Source organism: Lepus europaeus, chromosome 7, assembly GCF_033115175.1.
Source record: "Lepus europaeus isolate LE1 chromosome 7, mLepTim1.pri, whole genome shotgun sequence".
NCBI lineage: Eukaryota > Metazoa > Chordata > Mammalia > Lagomorpha > Leporidae > Lepus > Lepus europaeus.
Genome location: NC_084833.1, coordinates 24,775,528 through 24,803,201, shown reverse-complemented (window position 1 = coordinate 24,803,201; position 27,674 = coordinate 24,775,528). Strand labels below are relative to the sequence as shown.

The 27,674-nt window shown below is 37.0% G+C and overlaps 1 protein-coding gene and 1 non-coding gene across 4 annotated transcripts in view; one reads left to right on the top strand and one right to left on the bottom strand.

The window, feature by feature from the left end:
- The window catches only part of LRRC4C (leucine rich repeat containing 4C), a 188,091-nt gene that overhangs the window by 88,966 nt on the left and 71,451 nt on the right, over nucleotides 1-27,674 (bottom strand). The gene's annotated exons all lie outside the window — the stretch shown is intronic.
- Nucleotides 21,011-21,117, top strand: LOC133764907 (U6 spliceosomal RNA). The gene has a single exon (XR_009866476.1). It is a non-coding gene; the product is annotated as a U6 spliceosomal RNA (small nuclear RNA).

Genomic DNA, 27,674 nt, shown 5'->3' with positions numbered 1-27,674 from the left:
GGAAGTGGGGAACAGCCAGATTTTCATTTCACTAGCTCTCATTTTCTTCAGAACAGACAGAATTTGACACTGAACAGACAAGAGATAACAGACATAAATCTGGGGAAAATGGAGGTACTGCCCACACATACTAATAAACAAATGAAAAACCCTAGACAAATCATTTCTTGTAAGAAACACTGGGGGCAGCCCTCCATATGCCAAAGAACTCCATCTCTTAGATTCAATATTTTCAGCTCAAAAAAGAAAACTAATTTTCATGAACTTAATATATTGTACAAAATTCTCATTGTAGCTGAAATGGCTTCTTTTCCTCTCCCTTGATATTCTTGAAAATATATTCATTTGGAGACACAAATGAGAAGTTTAGTTGGGGGAATCCAGATAGAGCTGTTTGTAGGTTGTAGCAAATTGTGACTTTGGCACAATACTGCATAAAAGCATACAGCAAGACGTTAAAGGATAAGAGTCAAAAAATTTCTGAAACAGTTTTTCTGATAATTAAAAGACTCTGGATTTCCTAAAAAGAAATTTTAATATTATAGGATTATAAAAGCCCATCCGCCAGATTGGATATATTAAGGTTTGATTTCATTAATTAATTGTGAGCCACAGGTTCATCCAAGCATCTCATCATCTTAGGTTATTAATGATCCATTGAGGGTTTCTGTATCAGTTGCTTCACACTCAAATGAAGAGTTAAACCATAATGAAAAGAATGATACTTAGAAGGCACAGCCTGCAACATCAGCATCCCTTATCAGAGTACCAGTCTGAGTAGGGCACCTCTACTTCAATCCAGTTCCCTGCTAATGTACCTGAGACAACAGTAGGAAATGACACAAGTAGTTAGGCCCCTGCACCCATGTGGGAAACTCAGATGAGGAGTTCCAGGTTCATGGCTTTGAACTAGCCTAGCCCTAGCTGTTGCACTTGTTTGGGGAAAGAACCAGCAGATGGAAGATCTCTCTGTCTGCATAACTCTGCCTTTCAAATAAATAAAAATAACTCTAAAGAAAAAAAAAAAGAAAACTAGACTCAAGACTTAGTTTATCCAGCTTCATACTACCTTATTTTATAAAAAAAAAAAACACAGGATTTATTTATTTATGTGAAAGTCAGAGTTACAGAAAGAGAGGAGAGGGAAATGAAGAAGGAGAGGGAGAGGGAGAGGAGAGAGAGAATAGAATGAATCTCTTCCATTCACTGGTTCACTCCTCAAATGGCCACAATGGCTGGGGCTGGGCCAGGTTGAAGCTAGGAACCTGGATCCTCATCTGGGTCTCCCCTGTGGGTGTAGGGTACCAAGGACTTAGCCAACTTTCTGCTGTTTTCCCAAGCACATAACCAGGGAGCTGGATCAGAAGTGAAAAAGCTGGGACGCCAAATGGCACCCATATGGGAGGCTGGCACTGCAGATGGCAGCTTAACCCTCCATGTCACAGCATAGGTCCCCACATACTGCCTTCCAAATATGGTAATCAAAGGCATCGAACCTCTAGGAAACATTTTCTGTGAAGGCAGCAACTTCCACACCACTGTCACACAGCTCTCCAAGTCTGACAGTGCTACTGGACACTGGGGAAGCCTACTCTGAAACCATTCTATGTTGATCCCTGTTCTACCCTCAGAAGCTTCCTATGTCACCGTAAAAGACAATTTCAGGTAAAATCATATTATGTACATATAAAAATGAACATATTACAAAATTTATTTTGCTTAAATAATGAGGAAATCAAGTAGATGTTGTAGCAATTCAAAGGCCATGTCAAAACACTGAAAAATTACACAGAATAAAGGAATGTCAAGATAAACTGTAAATGAAGACAAGCTAATTCTTCCCCCTGATGCAGAAAGAAGATAATTGAAATTCCACTGGACAATACAGAATTTACATATCCACAAGTTACCTATAATTTACAAAAGTCTGAAATACCTCAAAGACAATAATCAATGATCAGGTCTATAATTGACAGCCCAAGAATTTTTTTCCATAAAAGATCTTGTTTTATAATATCAAGGCAACAACCTAATTCCTTACATGCAATCCTAAATAGCCAGTAAAAGGGGGAAAACACCCTGAAGACAGAAAGTCACTGTTTCGTATGTTTAGTGTTTATCTGAGGGGTTTTCAAAAGTTTCATGAGTGCACATTATCTTTGATTGCCATTTTTACACACATTTTTGAAGTACCCTCACATATCCTTCTTAGTGTGAATATTAATTTATTTTACTGCAGGGAAAATTTATTTTACTGCATGAAAATGTTTTATTGTAAGTATTGCCCCAGATGCCTCAGGAGGTGTTACATAATACATACTGTAGGCATGTATTAGTTTCTTAAAATTAGAAATTTTCTGGATTCTAAAACCTATTTTGAAACCAAGTGAAGGTGTGTTCATACCAACTCATGCCTTAGCAATTTGTGTACATCTTTTCCCAATGTTAGATTCGGTGACTTCAGCTTGGTAGCTTGAAACTAGCCAAGGCAGAGGGAGTATTTACCCAAGAAAATAGTTAAATATTAGAAATCAAGGCTCTGTGTGTGTGTGTGTGTGTGTGTGTTTGAATGCCAGTTGTCAAACATCTGCTAGGATTTTGTTGCCCATAAAAGTTTCAGATAAAAGATTGTGTATCTTGGGCCAGCGCACTGGCTCACTTGGTTAATCCTCCACCTGTGGTGCCGGCATCCCATATGGGCACCAGGTTCTAGTCCCGGTTGCTCCTCTTCCAGTCCAGCTCTCTGCTGTGGCCTGGGAAGGCAGTGGAGGATGATCCTAGTGCTCCCACCCACATGGGAGACCAGGAGGAAGTACCTGGCTCCTGGCTTCAGATTGGCACAATGCTGGCCATAGCAGCCATTTGGGGAGTGAACAAACAGAAGGAAGACCTTTCTCTCTGTCTCTCCCTCTCACTATCTAACTTTGTCAAGAAAAAAAAAAAAGGTACATATTTATAAATGCAAGGTTGTTCTAGGGTATACTTCTCTGAAGTTAGCTGTTTCACAACAGCCTCGTTCCTTCTGTCCATCATAATATGAATTAAATCCAAGTAGTTTCAATTTAAGGAATGCTCAGGAATGTGAGGTTTTCTAGTAGAAGCTTTAAATTATACAAATAGTAGACCATGTAGAAGATTTAATTGGAATATAAAGACACGTGCATTTTCCTTAGTAATAACTGAGACAAAAGCTAAAAGCTTCCCTTCAAATAATGATTTTTGGAGAGAAGACATTGCATAATCAAAACACAATTTGTCTATTTTCTATTTACTTCATGCTGTGAACATTAGCTTCATCTTCAATGGGGCACTTTTTCATCTAACAAAAGATATTTTCAAATACTGTCTACATGTCAGGACCTTTGCTAGGTTTCAGAGTTTTATCAACAAATAAGGTTTGTGATGTACACTAAGGGATTTTTATTCCTGTGTATAAGTAATAATGGTAGCATTTAATCAAGATGATACACTCCAACACATGATATAAGAGAAGTACTGTACTGAACACAGATAGAAGTAATTAGCTTTGTGACAGAGACCTAGGAAAATCATTTTAAAGGAGTCCAGGAAGGAAGAATAAGACTTTGTCAAAGAGGGGAAGAAGGATATGCTACTTAGAGGGAGCTGTACATATAAAGTTAGGAAAAGATTTAGGATATGTTAAAAAATTAAGATTTCTATATGTCTTCAAGAAAAAAGACAAGCACATCTAGAATTAAGCTATAGTTTTCAAGCTTATTTTGTATTAGAGGTCTTTAAATTGTTTATGGAAAATGTATATTATGAAAAAGCCCAGATTTCAATTATTTTGCATCACAATAAACTTATCTTTTAACTCCATATTTTCCATTAACTTCTTGAAGTACCCTCATAGATAAAGATTCTACTAAAGCAGAGGAATACCTTGAACATGCAGGTACAAAGGTTGGGGATTATAGGTTTTCTGAGGTCATCTAAGGTGCCTAGAGAGTAAACACCTTGAACTCCAGGAAACACTGTTTTACTCATGTTGTATCTTCTGGACCTAATGAAGGATCTCCTGCAGAGAGGCAGTCATTAAATAATTGGTGTAGTATAGAGGAGAAAAATAAGCATTCGTTGCTGAAATATGGTAACCATATTCTTCAAAGTGCTTGATATTTTCCTCTTAGTCCGCTTGTCTCTGATCCCTCTCCTTGTGGAGTTCAGCTCCTACCATTCTCCCTTTACATCCTTGAACTCCAGCTTCTTTGTCCTCCTTGCCCTTCCCAAGGATGGCCAGCCAGTGAGGGCATTTGCATACTGTTTTTTCTGCTGGAATGCCTGCCTGGTCACCTCATTAACAACAGCACTCCTGAGCAGCCAACACTTTCTAGCCCCTTACCATGCTCTTTGTACCACAGCCTCACATTGTGGGATAGGTTTATTTTTTTATTTCCCCATATATAATATGTAAGGCTTATACTTTGTGTTGCTCATTCTTATTCCTAGACTCTAAACTAGTGCCTGGTATAGAGATGGTATGGATAAATACAATTTAAAAATATAAAGATTTTTGTTAAATGGATGAAGGAAAGAATAAACTGCTTTTTGATAAGAGCTTTAATGGGAGTTTCCTCAAAGCTTCTTGAAAGCAAGTGTCCTATTTTAATAAGTAAAGCTAAACTTGAAAAAAGCAAAACAAACAAGAATATCGTTAATTTTAAACAGACTGGAAAGGATATGGACAAATACTTCACAGAAAAGAAATATATTTAAAGAATTCAAGTACTAAAGGAAATCAACAAAATACCAAGATTCAAAATAAAGAGTTAACTTTGAAGTTGATGGTCACCCACAATGGCCATTTTCCATTTCTTAATTAAAACTTAACTTTTAGGTTGGGGCACATGATAACCCCCAAGTAAAACACTGTATTCCCAAGATCTCTTCTAACCAGGTAAAATGGTTTGACTAAGTTTTGACCAAATATGAGAGTGCCATGTGGGAACTCCAAGAATGATGTTTTAAAGGATTAAATTTGGATTAGAGAGAACCTCACAATGTTCTTTGTCTGCCTTTCCTTTCTGTTTCCTGGATGTGGACAGGACAGCTGTGAATTACCTTTTTGACACTGAAACTTAAAGCTTTGAGCTAGGAACTTGAAGCAGAAACACAAAAGATGCCTGTAGCTTTGGTTGCTTTATAGGTACATCATACCAATTTTGCATCATTTTTCTAGAGTTTTTCATGGGACAAAATAACCCCTGCATACTTTGTCCACTGCTACTTTCAGTTTCCTGTAATAGGCATTGACAGAAGTTTATATTTGATGTAAATATCTTAAAATATCCTTAGAGTTATGTTTATTTGCCTGGAAAAGTTTTTATCAGATTGCAAAGTAAATGTGGAAATTATGTTTACCAAACTCAGTAGTGAGCCTGAAGTCTAAAGAATTATTATTATAGCATCACTGTTTTTATTGTCTTTGTTGATATATTCACCACCTGCTTTAGGTAAGGACATCTGTTAATTTCCATGATTTCACTAAGTCCTACATAAATATTAATTAAGCACAATAGCTCTGAAAAACAAACTAAATGCTTGTTGTGGATTTAGGAGCAAAGCACTCAGTGTAATTACATGCTCAGATTGGAAACTTTTAGAAGTTTATAAAAACACATAACTTTCACAAAGGCCCAGGCAAGATAAACACAAAGAAAATGAAAGAATTGTGGGAGTTACAAAACATCTAAAGCTACAAGGAAGCTAAATATTGGGGAATTACAAATGAATTGGCACATATCTTCCAGTCTGTACAAAGAGTTAGGCTGAGGCTTTGTTCTCAGTGGTGATATAATATAGTCAATGCTTCCAACAGCACCCACTTCGTGGGGCATTCTGTTATGCTCTCTTTATTAAATCATATACATTTCAGATGTCATTTGACATATATACTATTATTTTCTTCCTTTCAGATGAAGAAACAGAAATGTAAAGATGCTAAGGAACTTGTTCATGGTCTCACATGTAATATATACTAGAGTCTGTGTGGAATCCAAGCAAGGATGCCCCAGATTTCTTATGTTTAGTCATCATGACTTGTGACCACTACAAGAAGGCTGTGAAGAAACAACCTGTGAAGCAATCATGGGAATTTTTGTGAAATGCCAAATTTGAAACACTGCCACTGACAGGAACCTAGAAGACAGTGACCAAGCCAGAAAAAAAAAAAAAATGGGTTTTAAATCTTGAGGTGTTGGTCAAACACCTTGGAACCCAGAAGTACCTTCCTGTCCTGCCCTTTTGACAACAGTTGATTATACTATACAACTTTTCTAACCACTGTAACAGCTTACAGCAGTTATTCTCATACAATTTCATAAAATACCAGCAGACCAATGTTATAAAGATTATCTCAAGTAATTTTCAATAAAAAGACTAAACAGCAAAATCTGGAAATGCTGTTCTCATTCTTTCAGTTAGGGGCTATTCAAGATTATGCATCTTAATAGTTTTTCTCACTAACTTGCATTTTGAACTTCTCTGATTAATAGAGAAAGGAATGGCATTTAGGCTAATGTGAAATAACTGAGCATTGCTGTTACCCATGGGGATCACCAATTGCTTATGCCATGGAGAAAATGCTGGAGTCTGCCACTCTAAAGAACAGCTTTTTGGAGTCAAGAAGCTATGAATTTTGGCTCTACTGTTTAGTAGTTAATTGGTATTAATTTAATTTGATTCCCTCAAATTATTATGGCCTCCCTTTCCATAGGCAAGACACCTTGATCCCTAAGACCAGCTTCCTGCTATAAAATCATTATCCATGCTCTGAGTATAAGTACAGAACTCATCTAAATGACAGAAAAGAGTTGAAACATTAAAATAATAAGTTTCTTTACTTCCTACTGATTACTATCTTGATTGAGCTTCATTTTCAGACATGCCTTATATACTTAGTAATCCTTACTATAGCCTATATATAGATCATATAAGTCTAAATTAAAAATAAGAAAATGAAAGCTCAGAATTTAGGTGCTAATTCAAACTCACACAGCTAGAAAATAACCAAAAGAAAATACTTAGTAAACATAATTAGTAACGTTAAAGAGAATTTAAACTCAAAACTCTCTTACTCAATACTTTATTGAGTCTGCCTCAAATTCTTTCTTAGATTGAAGCTCTCATACCAACTATGACTATATTTGGAGATAGGGCCTTGAAGAAAGTAATTAAGGTTATTAAGTGAGGTTATTAAGGGTAGGACCCTGATCTTAAAATATTAATATTCTTAAAAAAGAGACATTAGATTCTGTTTCAGCCAAATGAGGACACAGCAAAAAGGGGCCATCTCCATGTGAGAAAGAGAGCCTTCACCAGAACCTGCCTCCTGCCTCAGACTTCCAACCTCCATAACTATGAGAACTATGAAACTTTGTTGTTTAAGCCACCCAGTTTGCTGTATTTTGCTATGGCAGACCAAGCAGACTAACATAGTCCAAAAGTTTTCTTTGCTCTTTTTACTAAGTCATGCCCCATTAGTGCAGAAAAAAAAATGCCTGAAAAGTGAATAGAGAAAAAAATTTTAAAGTTAAAAGCTCACATTGTTGTGTTAGACTTGTTACTGGTGCCTGCTGCTGCAGTTATGTTATATACAATCTGCCTAAATATATTTGGTGGCCCTTGCTACTATCTGCATAGTTAACATTCACTGATAAAGGAAATATATCTTAAATTGTCATCCTCCAGGACTTATATATTTAGTGCTATCATTATTCTTTCTGCTATTTGATTCCATGTAAACTACCAGAACCCCAACTTTAAATTTTAAAAAGCTGCTTTCACAATCCATCTCTAACTAAAAGTCTTTGCTTTACACAACCATCTAAGTATGTCCTCCAATTTACAGGAAGAAAGGTGCTGACTATTACTGAGAGGCAAAGTCAAAGCAGAAAACTAGATCCCCGGACAATGTTCAGTGCTTTCTATGGCTTCTAAACCTATATACCTATCTTTCTGTACCAAGCACTTTCACATCTACCATTTTTATCACTTTTATATGTTTCTCAACAGGTGAATAATTGCAGGATGGCAGGAATTATTTCCAGTGAGTAAAATGGCCTCTTAAATTATGCCCAGTGGAACTAAAATCAACCCTATGGGTTGCCACAGATTGGCAATAACTTGTCCAGATAGCTCTTGGGGCTACAAAAGTTGTTGAACAATTTCAGAAAAATCCATTAGGTTGATTAGCCCAATTAATCCAGAAACTGACACATAGAAACAAGGAGGGAATCCAAGAAATAAAAAAGGACGTGCCTGTGACTTTGTTTGCATAACAATGAGGTGGGCTATGGAAATCTCCCCATGCAGGGCAGACACAAAGCCAGTCTGGGAAAGGACAAGCTCAGTGCTGGTTCAGGAAAGAAACAAAGGGAATTAAGAATGGATAGGAAGGCAAAAAGCCTAAGGAGAGAGCTCAGAGGATAGATACTCTTTGGTAAGTCCAAGGCCCAAACAGCTAAGAAAGAAATTTGCAGACCATTCAAAAAAACTAAGAAGGAAAAAGGTCTGCGAGTTAACACACATGGCTTTTGTTCAATGCTGGTAACAGATTAATCAGTTTTGTTGTTGTTGCTAAAAAATGGAGCAAATAAGAAAAGTAAGAAGGGAAATTTCACTTGTTAAAGGATGCATAGTCAAACATTGATTCTTTTTATATATTATCTTGGGGGGCATTCTCATCATCCACTGCTACGCATAAAGTTCTCACATAAATATAAAAACAAACACAGTCCTCATCTCCTTCCTTTCCATTTAGTTTTTAAACATTCATTTAAAAATGTAGCTCCCAAAGCTGTAGATCTCTGCTATGACTAGAACACCATCTGTGATATGACCTTCATAGTTACTGCTAGTAATTGCATAATCTAACCATCTGAATATGGTTGTCCTGTAGTCGTTGTAATCCCCCATCTCCTTAGGACTGATTGCTTGAAACCACCAAACATCAATGAGATAGTGATTTCCCTTGTCCATTTCTTGATTGTCCCTGTGTTGTCAATCAGGTTTGATCCAGGTGGTACAAGGTGGCACGATCTGAAGTTATTCTTTTGTCTCATTGGACATTTTTTTAAAAGGAGAAAGATCATTTGATTACATCAACCTGGTTCTGTTCTAAAATGAGATTAAAAAGAGAAACAGAAAACAAGGGAGGAAGATTGTCCCAAAAGAACACAGAATTGTGAAAAGACCCAAGAGATTCCCAGAATTTGGACAAACAAGCATAAAATCTTCCTTTGAATTTCCCAAGTTACAAAATATATTTCAAATGAAAAATAACAATATTGACAACATGTTTTTAATATTCTACACAACAAAGAAACAGAGTTTGCTATTAAGTCATCAAAGAGAAGGCCTCAAGTTCTATAGCACAATGGAGACTATACCAATGGACCACAAAATGCCAAAGTCAATCTTTTTTGAAAACACTGATTATAGGCAGACAGCAGCAATAACAGATCATCTGAGGAAATCCAGGATCATTTTCAGTTCTCAGGAAGGAAGTCATTAGGAAGCTAATCAATTTCCCTTTAAGCTCATTAATAATGGTATCTGGTTGCACATAATCTGTAAATTATGGAAGTTCAAAATTTAAGAGTGGTGTGGATGGAAATGAAGCAGCATGCAGTTGAGAAAATCTATCCTATTAAGGCACTTGGAACTAACAAATGTTTTCCATTACTTTATGCACACACACAGAAACTCATATAAAATGACTAGTAATAGCTAATATTTATTGAGTACTTACTCTGTTCTAAGCATTTTTGTTTGTTTTACATGAATTATCTCAAACAATACTCAAAATGATTTTGTAAAATAATATATACTCCATTTATGGACAACATTTTATAGCTGTATAACATAATTAACAACTTGAATTTATAGACAAGGAAACTAAGTTTCAGTAAGATCAAATAGCTTAATCAAAAAGTAGTAAATTTAGCTAGTAAATTATAAGTCCAGGATACAAAAATATTATTTTTCAGATATTAGTAAATTAAACTTAAAGAGAAGGAATTTAGTAGAAGAAACGCACATTTTAAAGTTAAGTTGGCGCTGGATTGATTCATATTCTGATAATAAACTGGTTGCTTGTGTATTTAGGCAAATTTCTCCATTTACTTAACTCCCTAATCTTTCTTTTTTCTTTAACATTTATTTATTTGAAAGGCAGAGAGAGAGTGAAACACACACACACATACACACACACACAGATCTCAGATCTTTCATTTACTGGTTCACTCCCCAGATGGCCCTAGATGTTTGGGGTAGAGCCATACTGAAGCCAGAAACTGTAGCTGAGTCTCCCCTATGGGTGTAAGAAACCAAGCACTTGGGCCAAATTATATTGCTTTTCCTAGGCCATTAGTATTGAGCCAGTTGGGTATTGGAGCAGCTGTAACACAAATCAGTGCCCATATGGGATGACAAAGTCACAGGTGGCAGCTTTACCCTCTCCACCACCACACCAGCCCCTAACTTCCTAATCTTTAAAATGAAAGCATTACTAGCTTCCTTGCAAGTCTGGTGTACAAATTAAATGAGATGATACATACACACTGGATAGTATATATGTATAAAGCAATGATGTTAAGTCTTCTCAAATTCAGAGTGTCACTCAATAAATCACGGAGATCACTATTTTTATAGATCCTGGAACATATTGTACACTATTTTCTTTTTTTTCCCATTTCTCTTTATATAGGGATTACTCATTAATGACTTGATCAGCTAACTAAATGAATGAGATTTAAAAAGTAAATTAAGAAGATAGCAGTCCTAAAACATTGAAGTTTAATTGAAGAAAACTACAATTCTGATTAAACATTTTCTTGACTAAAAACATACATTGGAAATAAAGTGTTATAATTATCCCTACAAAGTAATGGGATTACATTTTAAAAATGCAGTGGACAAGAAGGCTGCTGGAGCTGACAAGGTCACAAAGTCTTCCCAGAAAGCTCAGAAGGCTAAATGAATATTATTGCTTATACCTGCCACCCCAGTCTTAATCAGTGATGGAAGAGCAGTCTCAGAACTGTTTGTTGGCCATTGAAGTTTAATAGTAACAGACTAGTTAGTGACAACAATGCATCATAAAATTTACAGAAGGAAAGTTCATGTGTGTGTGTGTGTGTGGCAATTTTAAGTTATTGGTTTTGAAAATCAGTGCTTTCTAATGGAAACAACTTGACCCAAAATCTGTCACAGAATTTTGAGACCCGTTAAAACATAGTTTAATGAGAAAAAAAATGTAGTCATAAGAAAAGTCAAAATCTAATTCTATTATATGGTGGCTAAGGGTCAAAATGAGCTGAGAATGTTTAAAATGTGACAGGCATATGCCACTGAAATAAAATAAAATTCAAACTAAATATAAATGCATAACATTTCCTTAAATCCTATACATTTTTCACAACTAATGTGGTTTAATTCTAAAGTATTTTGCATTTAAATCTTTCAAATCATGATCTTAATTTTGCAGAAATGTCTACCTACAAAAATTCACATATTTTTCTATAACATGTTTCCAATATATTTGAATTTTAAAAATCTCTAGTAAAGAACAATTTTTCTGGGATAAGGAAAAGGTTCTAAAGAGATCTAAGGAGGTTGTGATTTACTCTGTGTAGCTGAAAAATGCAAGTCCCAAACCTAGAGAATCCTAGAACACTTAAAATTATAAATTCAATCAATCTCAAATAAAATTGTAGTCCCATAAAATATTCTAGCTAAGCTTCAAGTAAACAAAAGACTTTATTTTTCTAAAGGAATAAAATGCTTTATTTTAAAAATTGAAATAATTTCAAATGAAAACTCCTGTGCATTTATTAAATATACACAGAGTGGGCCAGCGCCGCGGCTCAACAAGCTAATCTTCCGCCTAGCGGCGCCAGCACACCAGGTTCTAGTCCTGGTTGCCCCTCTTCCAGGCCAGCTCTCTGCTGTGGCCCAGGAGTGCAGTGGAGGATGGCCCAAGTGCTTGGGCCCTGCACCCCATGGGAGACCAGGAGAAGCACCTGGTTCCTGCCTTGGGATCAGCGTGGCACGCCGGCTGCGGCGGCCATTGGAGGGTGAACCAACGGCAAAAGGAAGACCTTTCTCTCTGTCTCTCTCTCTCACTGTCCACTCTGCCTGTCAAAAAAAAAAAAACAAAACAAAACAAAACAAACAAACAAACAAACAAAAAAAACCATACACAGAGTGCCAGGCACTATACAAAACATTGAAACATTGTTTCATTCTGTTTTCGGGTGAAATTGACTGTTCTGTAGTTCCGTTGCACTCAGTTTTGCATGAAGTTGGCATCCTAGTTGCAAGGTCACAAAAAGAACATATCTTCAAAACTTGCTCAGGAAACAAGTTTCTAACCCATAGCAGAAGTAAATCGTGCAGATTAATACAGAAATTAACTAGTGAATTCTGTCCATCACTAACATTTAATGTCCTTTCCCTCAGAAACCACCCCTTCCCTTCCTCCTCTAAAGCCACCACCTCTGCCTCTTCCTCCTCCCCTGCTTCCACCTCTTGGAAGTTCGTTCTTTCTTTCTTTCTTTCTTTCTTTCTTTCTTCCTTTCTTTCTTTTTTTAAGATTTATTTATTTACTTGAAAGTCAAAGTTAAACAGAGAGAGAAGGAGAGGTAGAGAAAGAGAGAGACAGAGAGAGAGACAGAGACAGAGACAGAGACAGAGGCAGAGAGGGGTTTTCCATCCGCTGGTTCACTCCCCAGATGACCTCAATGGCTGCACTAATCAGAAACCAGGAGAAAGAAGCTTCTTCCAGGTCTCCCACGTGGGTGCAGGGGCCCAAGCCATCTTCTAAAGCTTTCCCAGGCCATAGCAAAGAGCTGGATCAGAAGTGGAGCAGCCAGGACTAGAACCGGCGTCCATATGTGATGCTGGCACTGCAGGCAGCGGCTTTATCCTCTGCACCACAGCACCAACCCTGGAAGTCCTTTCTTACCTTAACCTCTGCAGTGGCAGTAGCTTACAAGGTCTATATAAAACCTCCATAGATTTTTTAAAAGTAAAATACCTTCAGGTTTTCTAACAATTTAACTGAAAAATAAAAACCCCTAAGTTGTCCAAATGTTGCATCCACTTTTCCAATGTGTTCTTAGCTTTCTAAATAAATAGGAGTATTGAAACAAGGCAGTTTATTTTCATCTGCAGTATATTTACAAACTATGTATGACATCTTCACAAGGATGCTCAAACTCTCCTAATAGGACTGTGCCTTCTGGAGGAATGGTTTGGCTTTTGCTAAAGTCCAGTGGCCACCTCCTCTTTGAAATCCTCCTCTACCTGCCCTGAAATTGCCGCTGCCTCCACCATGGAAGTGGTTGTTGCTGGTGCCACCCCACAGCTGAAACCACTACCCCCAATCACTGATTAAAGCCTCCAGGACCTCAGTCCAGAAATGACAGGATCTCTCCTATGGTCGGATCATGTGGCACTGACACTTTTCCAAAATCGCCTTAAGTGCCGTGAAAGTAGCAGTAATATCCAACAAAAGACTTTAAAGGAACTAACAGGCTCTCAAAGACTCTTGGGAGTTTCTAGTTTACAAACTCCTAGATTAAGTGTATTAATGTTTTGACACAATGTTCATGGAAAATGCATGTTATCTTTCAGTGACATTCTCCATAAACTTTTGGAAGTACTTTCATATATATATTACACTAGATTTAATGTTTTTTTTTATTTATATACAAAACTTTACTGATTCCTTAACATAGCCTTGAACTTTCTCATCTCATCTCCTACTGCTGTTAACACATTTATTCTGTCGCATCCAGGTCAGCCTCTATAACATTTCTCTCCTGAGACAAGGGGCATCCATTTTTGGTTCTCTGCCCCTACCAACCTTTCTGCCTGGACAATTTTCTTCTAAATACCTACAGAACTTGCTCTTTTACATTTTACTGTTTACCCAAATGTCTCAAGATTTTGACCATCTATTTCTTTTTTTTTTTTTTTTAGAATATGTGCTGCCGAAGTGAGCACACTGACCTTCTACTTCTAACTGCAACTGCTCCTCTACATATTCCCTCACATGCACTTCTGTGCTTTTATAATTATCTAGATATTTTCAGTCTCCACTGTGGTAGCTACTAGTCCCATGTGGCTATATAAATGTATATATGTTAAAATGAAACAAAATTTAACAATCATTTAGTCAGTAACACTAGGCTATTTCAAATCTTCAATAGTTACTCGTATCAGTGGCTACCATACTATGCAGTACAGCCATAGACAATTCCTATCACTGAGGAAATTTCTATGGGACAGTGCTGCTCTTGACACATACAAGAGGACTCCAAAAAGCTGATGGGAAACAGAGAATTAAAATGTCAATTTATTTTGTTGCAAAATTTTTTGAAATCCATGTATGGTACTCTTTTCATATTTAGGAATTTCAATTTTTTTGCATCAAATAAACTTTTATTTTCCAAGAATCTTTAGAAGTGTCATTATATATACATGTTTTTTGTATATCCTTTTACTGACTCAGCCATATCTACCCTATATTGTAAGCTCTAAAAAGGCCAGAAATTTTCATTCAGTTGTTTTGTTAACTCCTTTATTCTCATTTTATAAAAGAGCTCTTGGCCCAAAGAAGATATTCAATAAATATCCATTGAATGAATAAGGGGATTAAAATAGAGTCATTCATTATTCCTTCTCAAAAAGTCAGCAATAGGGGAACAATTACGTTTCTCCTCCTTTTAGGGAAATTTAACTACATTTCACTAAGGCTACTTATTTGTTGCTTATAATTGTTTACATTGTTTAAACACCTCTGCATAGTAAATCTTTTATGACTATTCTGTAATCATTTGTTTTCTGTGCTGGAGCAAGAATCACTTATACATGTGACAGGGTAAAAAAAAAAAAACCTGTCAACTCTTAGGCCTATCAAAATTGTTAATCATCATAAAAGTTTTAGAATTGAATAGGATTTTCATACACAAGAGAGGATACATATAGATTTCCAGGCTGTCAGTCAATCTATTACATTTTATAAACTGAGAGATGCATTTGCCTTTATAAAATTATTTTTTATTCCTAATGAAATTAATTAGCATGAAGGCTTAAATGTGAGTGATCATGACCTTCCCCAGATGACCTTGCAATAACGTCTGGAGATTTGAATTCATCATTGTGAATACTATAAGGGATCATTTGATATATATTCAAGATTCACATTATTGGCCAAAGAGATAGCTTTTGAAATGAATCAAATTTTAAATGCTCTTGATACATATCTAATCAATGTAATGTTTTAGCTTTTGAAGGTATGAAAGGCTTTTATGGGGGAGTTTGTTTTATCCTATTTTCCTACTATACAGAAAATAGAAAATAGAATATCCAAAAACATACCAGAATATTTACAATTAGTAAAAAGGGGAATCACACCTAATTTTACAACCCAAACACAATTGTTAACATTTTGGTCTATTTCCTAGTTTTTATGTCTGTTTACATGCTGATATTTTAACCATGGACTTAAGATTTCATGTCTCTCTAATCCACTTCCAGCTTTCTCCTCTTTAACACTATAATGATCCTTGGCATTCGCATGTTCAGTTACTTCTACTTTATTCCAAATGCCCTATCCTATAATGATTTGTATCTTCCTAAGAGACAAATGTGAAAGGTGCAGACAATATGAACAGTTTAAGCTGATGAATGTGAATATTTGATTGTCCAGAATATATAGTTTAATGCGTTGTTTTTTTGTTGTTTTTTTGTTTGTTTGTTTGTTCTCTACTCCTTGCTGTGATGTGGTAACTCATTTTAATGGAATGGAGATCACCCCAGGAGATAGGAAAGCTCCAGGGAGAGTACTAGACAGATTTAGGTTTGACTACTATTCCTCCCAAGATCCACAAGTATTTATTTTGGCAGGTAAGAGACTAGCTTCTGGATATACAAATAGTTAATTTTGTTAAAGATTTTATTTAATTATTTGAGAAGCAGAGTTACACACAGAGAGAGGGAAAGACAGAGAGAAAAGTCTTTGATCTGTTGGTTCACTTCCCAAGTGGCTGAAAGGGCCAGAACTGGGCAAATCTGAAGCTGGGACCAAAAGCTTCTTCTGGGTCTCCCACAATGGTGCAGGGGCACAAGCACTTGGGCCATATCTTGTAGTGCTCTCCCAGGCCATAGCAGAGAGCTGGATTGGAAGAGGAGTAGCCGTTACTAGAACCTGTGCCTTTAGGGGATGCTGGAGCCGCAGGCAGAGGCTTAGCCCACTAAGCCAGGATGCCAGCCCCATAAATAGTTAATTTTGACTATAGCTTTCTATGCTGCAGGTGCTGTGCTAAGTACATTACTTACTTTCCTTGTTTGATACTGAAAAATGTTAGTATTTCCATTATGTAGTTATAGAACTGATACTAGTGTGAAACTCAAGCTTTACAACTTCAGTATGCCATCTCTTAACCACAATACTTTATTTCTTCACTTGAAATATTTGATCTTGGGAAAACCATTTAACTGTTTTCAGTTGACAATTATTTTTATGTATTAAATAAAGATACATGACAATTCAAGATACTGTCTCATACTAGAAATATCCAGTAAGATTTAGTTACTATTCCTAGACTATTAGCAAATATTTAGAGAGTGCTGAGGGGAGCGGGAAGAGTTTGTTATGAATGCCAAGAAATTATTGCCTCTTATAATTATTTCTGCATGGCATTAAAACTTCTTTGTTAATTTAGTTTTAAGGACTGCAGAGAGTCTGTAAATGGATGTACAGTAACACATTTATCTATGTCCTCTAACTGTGAGCATTTAGATTACTTTTAAATTCAAACTGCTCTTGGGTAAAGCAGTGAATTTCGAATAAATAATTCCTGTGCATCCAACAAATATTTGTCTATCACCTCCTTTGATAATATCCCTATGAGCTAATCTTCAGGTGACACAATGAGTGCTTGAATTAGATTATAATGAGTACAAAGGGAAGGTAGCAGGCAAGTTCCATGCAGGCTCACAGTGGGGAGGGGCTTCACTTACTAGGGAAAATCAAGACCTATTTTTAGGAAGTGACAGTAGTTTCAGTAGGCAGATTATGAGGTCCAGTTTAGTAAAGCTTTAGGATTAGTCACCAGTCTGACTGAAGCAGAGGCAAATGTAGGATAACACTAAGAAATGTATAATAGAAAATAAAAGAAATGCAAGAAAGAAAGAAATATGAGAAATGATTAGAAATATAGATTGTGTCTATAAGACATTGAATAGCAATATGAGACCATCCTTTATTATGTTTGCAAGGAGGGAATCTCATTAGATTTCCCTAAATCCAGTGGGTTGCAGTTAAAATGGCAAAAACAGCATCACATCTCATCATGTCACCAGAGAAGTCATCAAGGCCTGGACTGGTTGAGATGTAAGAGATGAGGCCGGCACCGCAGATCAATAGGCTAATCCTCCGCCTGTGGCGCCAGCACACTGGGTTCTAGTCCCGGTCGGGGTGCCAGATTCTGTCCTGGTTGCCCCTCTTCCAGGCCAGCTCTCTGCTGTGGCCCAGGAGTGCAGTGGAGGATGGTCCAAGTGCTTGGGCCCTGCACCCCATGGGAGACCAGGAGAAGCACCTGGCTCCTGCCTTCGGATCAGCGCAGTGCGCCAGCTGCAGCACACCAGCTGCGGCAGCCATTGGAGGGTGAACCAACGGCAAAGGAAGACCTTTCTCTCTGTCTCTCTCTCTCACTCTCCACTCTGCCTGTCAAAAAAAAGAAAAAGAAAAAGAAAGAGAGAGAGAGAGAGATGTAAGAGATGAAATATATAAAGAATTCTAAAAATTAAGGAGGAGCAATCACACTAGAACTGAAAAGTGCACAGAGCAAGAGAAAGGTGAACTAGTGTGACCCAGGGACTCACAGCAAACAGACAAAAAGAAAAATATTGTTATGATTCCTTTCTATAACATAATCTTTCATTGCTATATAACAGTGTACCTATGGATTGGTTATGCTAAAAAGACATTGTGCTGAAACTTCCACTTAACAGAGCTCCGAGTAACTGCTTCTGCTACCTCATTTTAGATCTGTTTAAGAAGGGCCTCTACTGAGCTGGCGCTGTGGCATAGAGGGTTAAACCTCTGTCTAAAGTGCTGCCATCCCATATGGGTGCAGGTTTCAGTTCTGACTGTTCCACTTCTGATCCAGCTCCCTACTAATGCACCTAGGAAAGCAGTAGAGGATGACCCAAGTACCTGGGCCCCTGCATTCATATGGGAGACATGGATGAAGCTCCTGGCTCCTAGTTTCAGCCTGTCCCAGGCTGTTGCAGCCATTTTGAAAGTGAAGCAGCAGATGGAAGACCTGTCTCTTCCTCCCTCTAATTCTGCCTTTCAAATAAATAAAATAAATCTTAAAAAAAAAATAATAAGAAGAAGTGACCTACCAAGGCTGGGATCAGAGTTTCTGTCCTGAGTGGAATGTCTGAAATGTGACTTTCTCATTTGCATTACTAGACAATCATTAGAGTGCACACAGTATCAAAATGTCACCCCAGAGGACAGACAAGATACCAATAAGAGATGTATCTGCAGAATGAAATGTGCCAACCACAATCTTATCAGCAGTGCCTTTTGGGAAATTAATTCTTGGCCTCCATTCCAAGACCCTCTGTTCATGTATACCTTTGCAAGACTAATTATTTCTAAGTGAGTGCCTGCTTCCTGTCCAACTGTAAGCAGCCTTCAGTCCTATAACAGTTCGGTTTATACCTGGAAATTAATTTTTTAAAATATTTTCTTTTCCAAGTTTTTTACTTATTTAGAATTAAATAACTGTGATTTGCTGATTGTAAAAATTAAAAGTACCACTCAATGATACATGTGATTGTGTGTGCATTTTACACAGACAGATCATTTCAGAGACTAGAGAGATGTTTTATCCAATTTAACTTTACATTCCTCAAGTGACTGAGCTTCCAATATTTCCCACAGGATGACTTTAAAATCCAATACTTCTTATTTTATAGAGGCTGTGGAATGGTCAATAGTCTCCACGTTCATTAAGATCCTTCTCATATAATGTTGATCTGGGTTATACATAATTCCATGACCATAATCCCAAGACCATGTCTTTCACCATGTGTGTATAAATCCCCTCCTCACAATTTGGGTTTCATTTAATCATCTTTATTTATATATGCTCCTAAATCCAATTCTCTCATTATTTGTCTGACTTTTCCAGTTTTCTTCAATTTACATCTTTCAAGAATTGTGGTGCTCATGATAAATGCAGTATGACAAATGCAATTTAACACAAAGTACAACATTGTCCCAAAATCATGATCTTTACACTCATGTAAACCAGATTCTTATTCTCAACTTTTTTAATTGCTATCTATATGCATCTAAGAAAAAAGGCTACTACTTCTTCGCAGTATTTATTTATCTCTAAAATAGAAATGGTAATTTTGACCTAATAGGTTTATTCTTGGGTTTAAAGGAAACACTATATAGAAAAGGCTTAGCCTGAATGGAACAAGTGTTCAATAATGACAATTGTATTACTATCATTTTGTTCCCAACATATCTTTCCCCTTCTTTATTGACAAGTAGTCTTTTCTTGTTTATCTTCCTTTACTACAACTGCTCTTAAATTCTAACAGTCTGTTTTGGCCTTCATTATGCTACCAAACATGTCATCTAAAGAGCCACCAGAAATAATAATGCTTTGCAGTCCCCAGTACTGAAGTGATGTAAAAATGGCATAGAACTAAAGCTAAGAACTCATACTATTCTTTCGATCTTATTTCCTGGCTAATTTTATCTCTGTTAGATCTTGGCTTAAGTATTATCTCTTTGAGAGAAACATCCCCAAAAAACTATTCTGCCCCACATTCAATTAACAGAACTTAATAGTTCTGTCAAGATGTTAGCATTGTCTCTGCCAAACTGCAACACTGTTACCTTTCCAGGCTCTGTGCAACAAAAGACTTGGTCATGGTACATAGAGCATACTATAGCCTATTTTTTTCTATCATATAGGAACAATGTTATACAAAACAGACACTAAATAATAAAATATTCTGAATGAAGCTCATCAATAACACAAAAAGATATCTTATTTATGCATTTATTCCTTCTGATTTTACTCCCAAGCCTTCATAAAGCTGAACTATTGGTAAATGCCATTTTGCTAATTATATCTCCTTTACTGCCAAGAATACCACCCAGACAATGATAGATAGATGGAGGTTGATCCCATCCCTTAAAATAAAGTGGGGTTACCACAATAACACGTAAGAACATGCTGTTTAGGCACCAGTATTGACTCAAACTAAAGAACGATAGAATATAAAGAAACCAATAAATATCAGTGTGGGAATGAAACTCTATAAGTGCACGAAAACATGAATTAACCAAGCAGGTGCAGCTACATGAATCAATCGCATAAATACATAATTCCTAGAGAAAAAGACATGAGCTACTTGAATAGCTAAAACCTTTATTAGGAATTAGCGTGAGCTGCATTGGAAAAGAAAAGGGGAAAAAACGGGATGCATAGGGATTCTTGGAGACTTCAGGTTTCACTGATTAAGCTGATTCTGGATGCCAAATCAAAAATTTTTAAAGAAATTTATTTATTTATTTGAAAGACAGAGTTACAGAGAGAGAAGGAAACACGGAGAGAAAGGGGGAGAGAGAGAGAGATTGAGGATGAGAGAGAGAGAGAAAGAATCTTTCATCCACTACTTCACTCCCCAAATAGCAGCAATGGCCAGAGCTGGGCCAGGCAGAAACCAGGAGCCAGGGGCTTCATTTGGGCCTCAAATGTGGTTGCTGGGACCCAAGTACTTGGGCTATCTTTCTCTGCTTTCTCAGGCACATTAGCAGGGAGCTAAATCAGAAGTGGAGCAGCTGAGACTTGAACTGGTGCCCATATGGGATATTGGCATTGCAGGTGGCAGCTTAACCCACTGTGCCACAAAGCTGACCTCAAATCAAAATTTAAAAACAGTGCTCGCTTCGGCAGCACATATACTAAAATTGGAACGATACAGAGAAGATTAGCATGGCCCCTGCGCAAGGATGACACGCAAATTCGTGAAGCGTTCCATATTTAAAAAAAAAAAAATTTAAAAACAAAAACATAACAAAATAAGCTAGGGAAGGTGGAGATTTTCTATGGAAATTAAGTTTCCCACACAGCAGGTTTCACTGTTCTCTTTTTGTCAACACCTTTTTCAAGAGGCTTTATCAATCAATATGTGATATAATGCATCGTAACATTTAGAAGTGAAGCTACATGATCACTGAAGAATATAGAGGATATGGCTGACTGTAAACTCTTACTCCTCCATCTCTGAAAGATTGTTTTCTACATAATAAATGCCAAACATACTTCATAATCCTTTAGATTGAGACTCAAAATACTACACTTATATAATTGAAGTCTACTGTGGGCATGTTGTTAAGCATTATGCAATGCACCTTTACCTGAAGTATTTTATATAATTTTACCTAAAACTATGATCTAGAAAGTATGATTTCAATTTTATAAGAGTTCATTGAGACTCAGAGATTTGTCAGAAGTCATGTAGTTAGTGAGGTGAATGCTGACTTGGATATTCAATCTCATGTCACCTAACACAAAGACTAGAGCTCATTCCATTATGACTCAGACTATTATTCTCTCCTATCAGCAACAATTTTAGGCTAGATCAATTTTAGACCAATAAATTCACTCTTGAGTCTTTCCTCTGGCCTATTCTACAGGAACAGCTGTATATTCTTCCTATGATAAATTTTCAACAATGCCTCAACACCAGTAGAGTAAGACATTAAACTCCACTTGATCACAGAGATAGTTGCTTCCTTGGCAAATGACATGGATTGTTGCCAGTAGTATTTTCCTAGCACACAGCTGGCTCCAAGCCCATATCTCTTCCTATGGCCGATGGGATGAAAAATCATTTATGATCTTTCAAACAACAGTAATCACCCTGCTTATGTTTGAAAGAGGTTGAGACCATTCAAAACCATTCTCCCTTTGAAAGATTCTATGGATAAAATATGTAGTATCTATAGTGAGGCCACCTTGCATATTGCACAGAATATTGAGTCCAAGAAATCTGGGTTCTAGTCTGGCATCTGGCCCTATTAAGCTTTATATCTTGGGAAAAATTCACATATGATCCTTTGTTTTTAATTTGAAATATGAAAGGCAGCCTAAGATGTAGGCATTGTGGTGCAGCAGACTGCTTGGTATGCCTACATCCAGTATCAGAGTCCTGACTACTCTGCTTCTAATCTAACTTCCTGCTAATACATCTTTGTAGATGGTAGATGATGGCTCAAGTGCTTGGGTCCCTGAAATCCATGTGGGAGACCCATAGGGAGTTTTGATCTGGCTTCAGCCCAGCCCAGCCCTCACTATTGCAGGCATTTGGGTTAGTGACCTAGCTGATGAAACATTTCTCTCTCTCTTTCAAGTAAATAAAAACAAGTAAGCACTTTAAAGAAAAAATACAATTTAAATTTCCTTTTAGTATGAAAATGTAGCTTATTCAGTATGTGCCTATGTTTATATACATCATGAATATTTAGCATTTCAATAGTTATCTAAATGGCCATAAGTTCAACAGGTATTCATTTAAAACTAGGAAAATAGCAATTCACTGGTTTTAAAAATAGTTTTTTGATTTCAGGATGCTGGAGAATTTTACACTATTAATTAATTAAGTCTTATGTCCCCGTGGCCCGTGCAGTGGCGTAGTAGGTTAAGCATCCACCTGTGGCACTAGCCCGCAATCCCATATGGGCACCAGTTTGTGTGTTGACTGCTCTACTTTCAGTCCAGTTCCTTACTGTTGGCCTGGGAAAGCAATAGAAGATGCCCCAAATGCTTGGGCCCCTGTACCTGCATGGGAGACCCACAAGAAGCTCCTGACTCCTGCCTTCAGATCAGCTCAGCTCCTGCTCTTGAGGCCATTTGAGGAGTGAACCAGCAGACAGAAGACGTTTCAGACCTCTCTGTCTGTAATTATGCCTCTCAAGTGAATAAATATTTTTTTGTAAGATTCATTTATTTATTTGAAAGTCCAAGTTACACAGAGAGAGAAGGAGAGGCAAAGGCAGAGAGAGAGAGAGAGCTCTTCCATCTGCTGGTTTACTTCCCATATGGCTGTAATGGCTGGAGCTGAGCCAATCTGAAGCCAGGATCCAGGAGCTTCTGAGTCTCCCATGTTGGTGCAGGGGCCCAAGGACTTGGGCCATCTTCTATTACTTTCCTAGGCCACAGCAGAGAGTTGGATTGGAAGTAGAGCAGCTGGGACTCGAACCAGTGCCCATATGGGATGCTGACAATGCAGGAGACAGCTTTACCTGCTATGCCACAGCACCGGCCCCAATTTTTTTTTTTTTTTAAAGGCTCGTGTCCCTCTTCCTTACAAAAGGTGAGAACTCAAAGACTGTTTTTCTCTGTCTTTACCCATACAGCACAATAATATATTTTTAACTTTGGAACACAGTGTACTAAGAACCAGTCATTCACACAAAGAGTGTTCTGTCTGAGAAAGGGGCTAGATACAGGACACTATGCAAAAGGACTGAATGGAGGATCTGGGATGTAATGGAAAGGAATAGTACATTATTATTATGTGGGAATCTTTGGCAAATGAAGTTGGTTTTAAAACAAATTAAATCAAATCTCTCTCCCCCTTCTTCTCCTGCCAATGTGTTAACAACACCATGTAAGACTTATTCTGTATTTCTCTTACTCTACTTATGTAGATGTTGCTCCTTTGAAGATAATGATTACAATGATGACAGTTTTAGTCTACCTGCATCTCCATCCTCTTTTCCTCCAAACACAGCTTCTTTGTAAAGTTAGAATGAGGTTGCTAAGTTTAACCCTGACACCATTGCCCCAAAACATTTATGTAAACATCTGTGTCCAAAAGTCAGAGTAATGAAACCTAAATGTGTTTGTTTTCTAGTAAGAGAAGAGAGTGAGGGAGTAGAGAAGTGTAAACCCTTGAGTTGATAAAGGGTTTGTGATTTCTCATTTGAATGCAGGATCACTCTCCTACATTCTGGAGTCAATTATTTCTTGTTGAAAGCAGAGGGTTGCAGTTACATAAACTATAGAAACAATGGATGCTAAAAAGAGAAGGAAAAAGAACAAGAGTACTGGGAAAAGAAAAGTAGAAATGCCACATAATATCACAGATTTCTAAACATGGTACTTGAAACAAAAAATTTGAAATAGAGCATGGAATTTTAATTTCTAAAATCATCTTAAAGAGATGTCATTCAGGACGGATCTGCTGAATGCTGGGTAGAGAGTGGGAGCAGTCACCTGGTAATCCTTGTGATCTGTACGACAATCTACATGTTAGGTTCATGACTGCCATTTTGCAGAAGAGAAAGCTGTACCTGGGTGAAGTGGTAACTAGTAAGAAGCTGGAAGATTCTAACTCTGATCTTTCTGACCCCAAAGTCTTTATTCTCCAGCCAGAAGCTCTTCTTTTCTCCATTAACTCATATGGAACTCACTGCTCTTCTTTTTCTCATCTCCTTCGATCATCTCTTCAAACAGGGTTCCATCAGTCACTCTCAACTAAGCATTAACAAAAAGACTATGCTATTCACTGAGTAACCACTACCTACAAGATACTGCACTCTTCCACTAGGGTAAAAAATCTATCTGGATTTTGATCTTCATATTTGTTCTTGTTTCTGTGGCTTCCAGATAAGTTGGCAAAACAATATAAATGGGCTGTAATTTGGTGTTCATAGCTAGAAAACGACAACATGCATTGTGACTTGCAGTCTCATGACAATCTTACCTCAAGGTGAAACAAATTCCTCTCTGGGGAGAGGAAGAAACAGGTAATAAACTTTCCTTCTACTTCCATGCTGAAGGCTATTATGCTATACAAATAATCCCACATTCATCTGGTTTACAGAAAGCAGAATAAACATAACATAATGACTAGCAGTCATATTTTCCTAAAGCGCTCCACCATGAATTACAAGCAACTGCTAACAACGATCCTTTGCTTGTGTGATGATGCTCACAAATCATCCTTTCAAATTTGTGACTCTCATCTGCAATTGAGAGGTTTATGTTTGAGAATCACAAGTTTTTCCTTTGGTCCATTTTTCCCTTCCCTCATTTTGCCAGTATGATAACAGTGATCGAGGACAAAGCAAGTCCTATTGTCAGTGTTTTCCCTTGGCATTCTGGGAAATGATCTATTTAAGGTGGATGAACAAAGTCTATTTGCTCAGCAAACCTAATTTTAGCTGAAGACCAATAAATATGTATATTGAAATGCATCACTGTTTGCTAACAATGCTAGCACACCATGCCAGATCAAGATACACAGACAAAAAAAAAAAGGAGATATTAAGACACATCAGAAGTGTTAATATTTTCAAAAAGGGAAGAAAAAAATATAGTCAATTGGGAACTCAGAAAATAATAAACTACTGACTTAAGAAATGCTCATAGTAAATTTATCCTTTCCTTTCTCTTTTTATACAAGGCTAATTGTTCTTTTATCCATTGCTCTCCCTCTGTGCAGCCTTTTCTTCTGTAACTATTGCACTATCACATTTAAAAGTCCATCATTTAAAGATATCTTTAAACTTTTCATTTGCATCTATAGTTAGTATTAATCCTACCCACATATTTGTTAAGATTATAAAACTATTTTAAAAACACATAAAAATGAAAGAAGGATAAAAGAAAACTGTTATATTTTTTTCACTGCATTTTGTTTAGGAACTGAACATTTTGCTAGGTTTAGGGACCTAGATTCTCACCCACTTTTTTAAAAGATATGCTACAGGAAGGAATACGATGCACTACTGTGAGTAGAACTACTATGGTGCACATAACTGTACACTTAGTACTGAAGAATCAATCTGATCTTCAAAGAGTATGGACTAGAAGGAAATTTCAGCAAATACTTAGAAACAAAAAATTATCAGGGTCAGGGCAGGTGTTTAGCCTAGCAGTTAAATTGACTTCATCCCACACGAGAGTGCCTGGCTTCTACTTCTGGCTCCAGGTCGTGACTCTAGCTTCCTGTCAACACAGAACCCTGGGAGGTAACAGTGATGGCTCAAGAAATCAGGTTCCTGCCTCCCATGTGGAAGAACTGAACTGCGTTCCTAGTTCCTGCCTCTGGCTCAGGAGTAGCCCTGCCATTGTAAGCATTTGAGGGTAAACCAGTAAGGTTAGGATCTCTCTCTCTCTCCCCCAACAACCAACCCCTGCTATCTCTCTGCCTCTCAAATAAATTATGCTTAACAAATATCAGGCCCATCTTGTCATATCATTAATTATTGCGCTGGGTGTAATTCTGATCATTTAATTTCAATGATAAACATCAATAGATAATGTACTTCTCCATAAATATGAGTTTATGAACTACACTACTAATCTCCAATCCACATTCTGAGCAATTGAACATTTGCAAAGGGTCTGAGATTCATAGCTGAAACTCCCTTCGGAAGCATAAAATATCAGGGATGGAAAGGAAAGAGAAATTTAGTCAGTATATCAATATGGATATGTATATGAGGATGCTTTTGAAGTTCATAGATCAAGAGAATTTAAAATTATTATTTCATATTAAAAAGAAGAATTTTCTACTCACACAAAAGAGACAACATAACACTTGATAGCCAAGTCACTGGCAATTTTCTGAGTGTTTTCTTCAAATGCTGCTGCCTAGCAACTTGAAAATAGCTTTCTTATCCTACTAATTTGGGGCATAAGTGGGGGTGTGTGTATGTGTGTACATATATTTTCCCAGGAGAGAGAAAAGGAGTAGCAGGATTGGATGACCGATTAACTTTAGGGGGCAGGCAAGACCTGAAGGCTGACTGATACTCCCAGTCTTCCGTCAGGGTGATGTTTTAGGTGATAATAAATTTAACAGAGATTAGACATAATGAGGACAAACAGTATTTGTGAAAGGAAGGGATAAAATTAATTTATTTTAAGCTGAACGACTTCAAGATATCTGTGGAACATCTACATACAGATTGCCAAAAGTGAAATGGAAATAGGATTCTGCTGTAAGAGAAAGTGATAGCAATTACTGATAATCATTCGGATGTCTTTAGCAGCATGTAGGTGGTAGATGAAGGCAAAAGGAGGCATAAAATAAGAAGAAATAGTCCTTTAACTTTCCACTATTTGTTTTACTCCTCTATTTAGCTTAACAACAAATATGTCCATAAAAATGAACCATATGTCATCTAGAGTGGATGCCCCTTTACTTTAAAGGCTGTTGTATTCCACATTGTTCACATCATTTTATTGCAGTTATTTGCTTTCATGTTTGTTCTCCACCCTAAGATTCTGGATGACAGATTATAATGGCCGGCACAAAACACAGACTTCAGTATTTGTTTAAGTAATAAGTGAATGAATGAGCAAATGAAGGAAAACAGGATATAGAACCTGAGGCAGAATCTTAACTCATGTGAAGTCAGATCTTCACAGTTTGCATTCAACTTCTGATTTACAGTAACTCTGCAGCACAGGAATCACCCAAATAAATGACAAACCCAAACTAATTTCACAAAATATTATCGACATATATTTATAACAAATCATACAGTTAATGTGTGATAAAATATCTTTGTTACTTATACATAT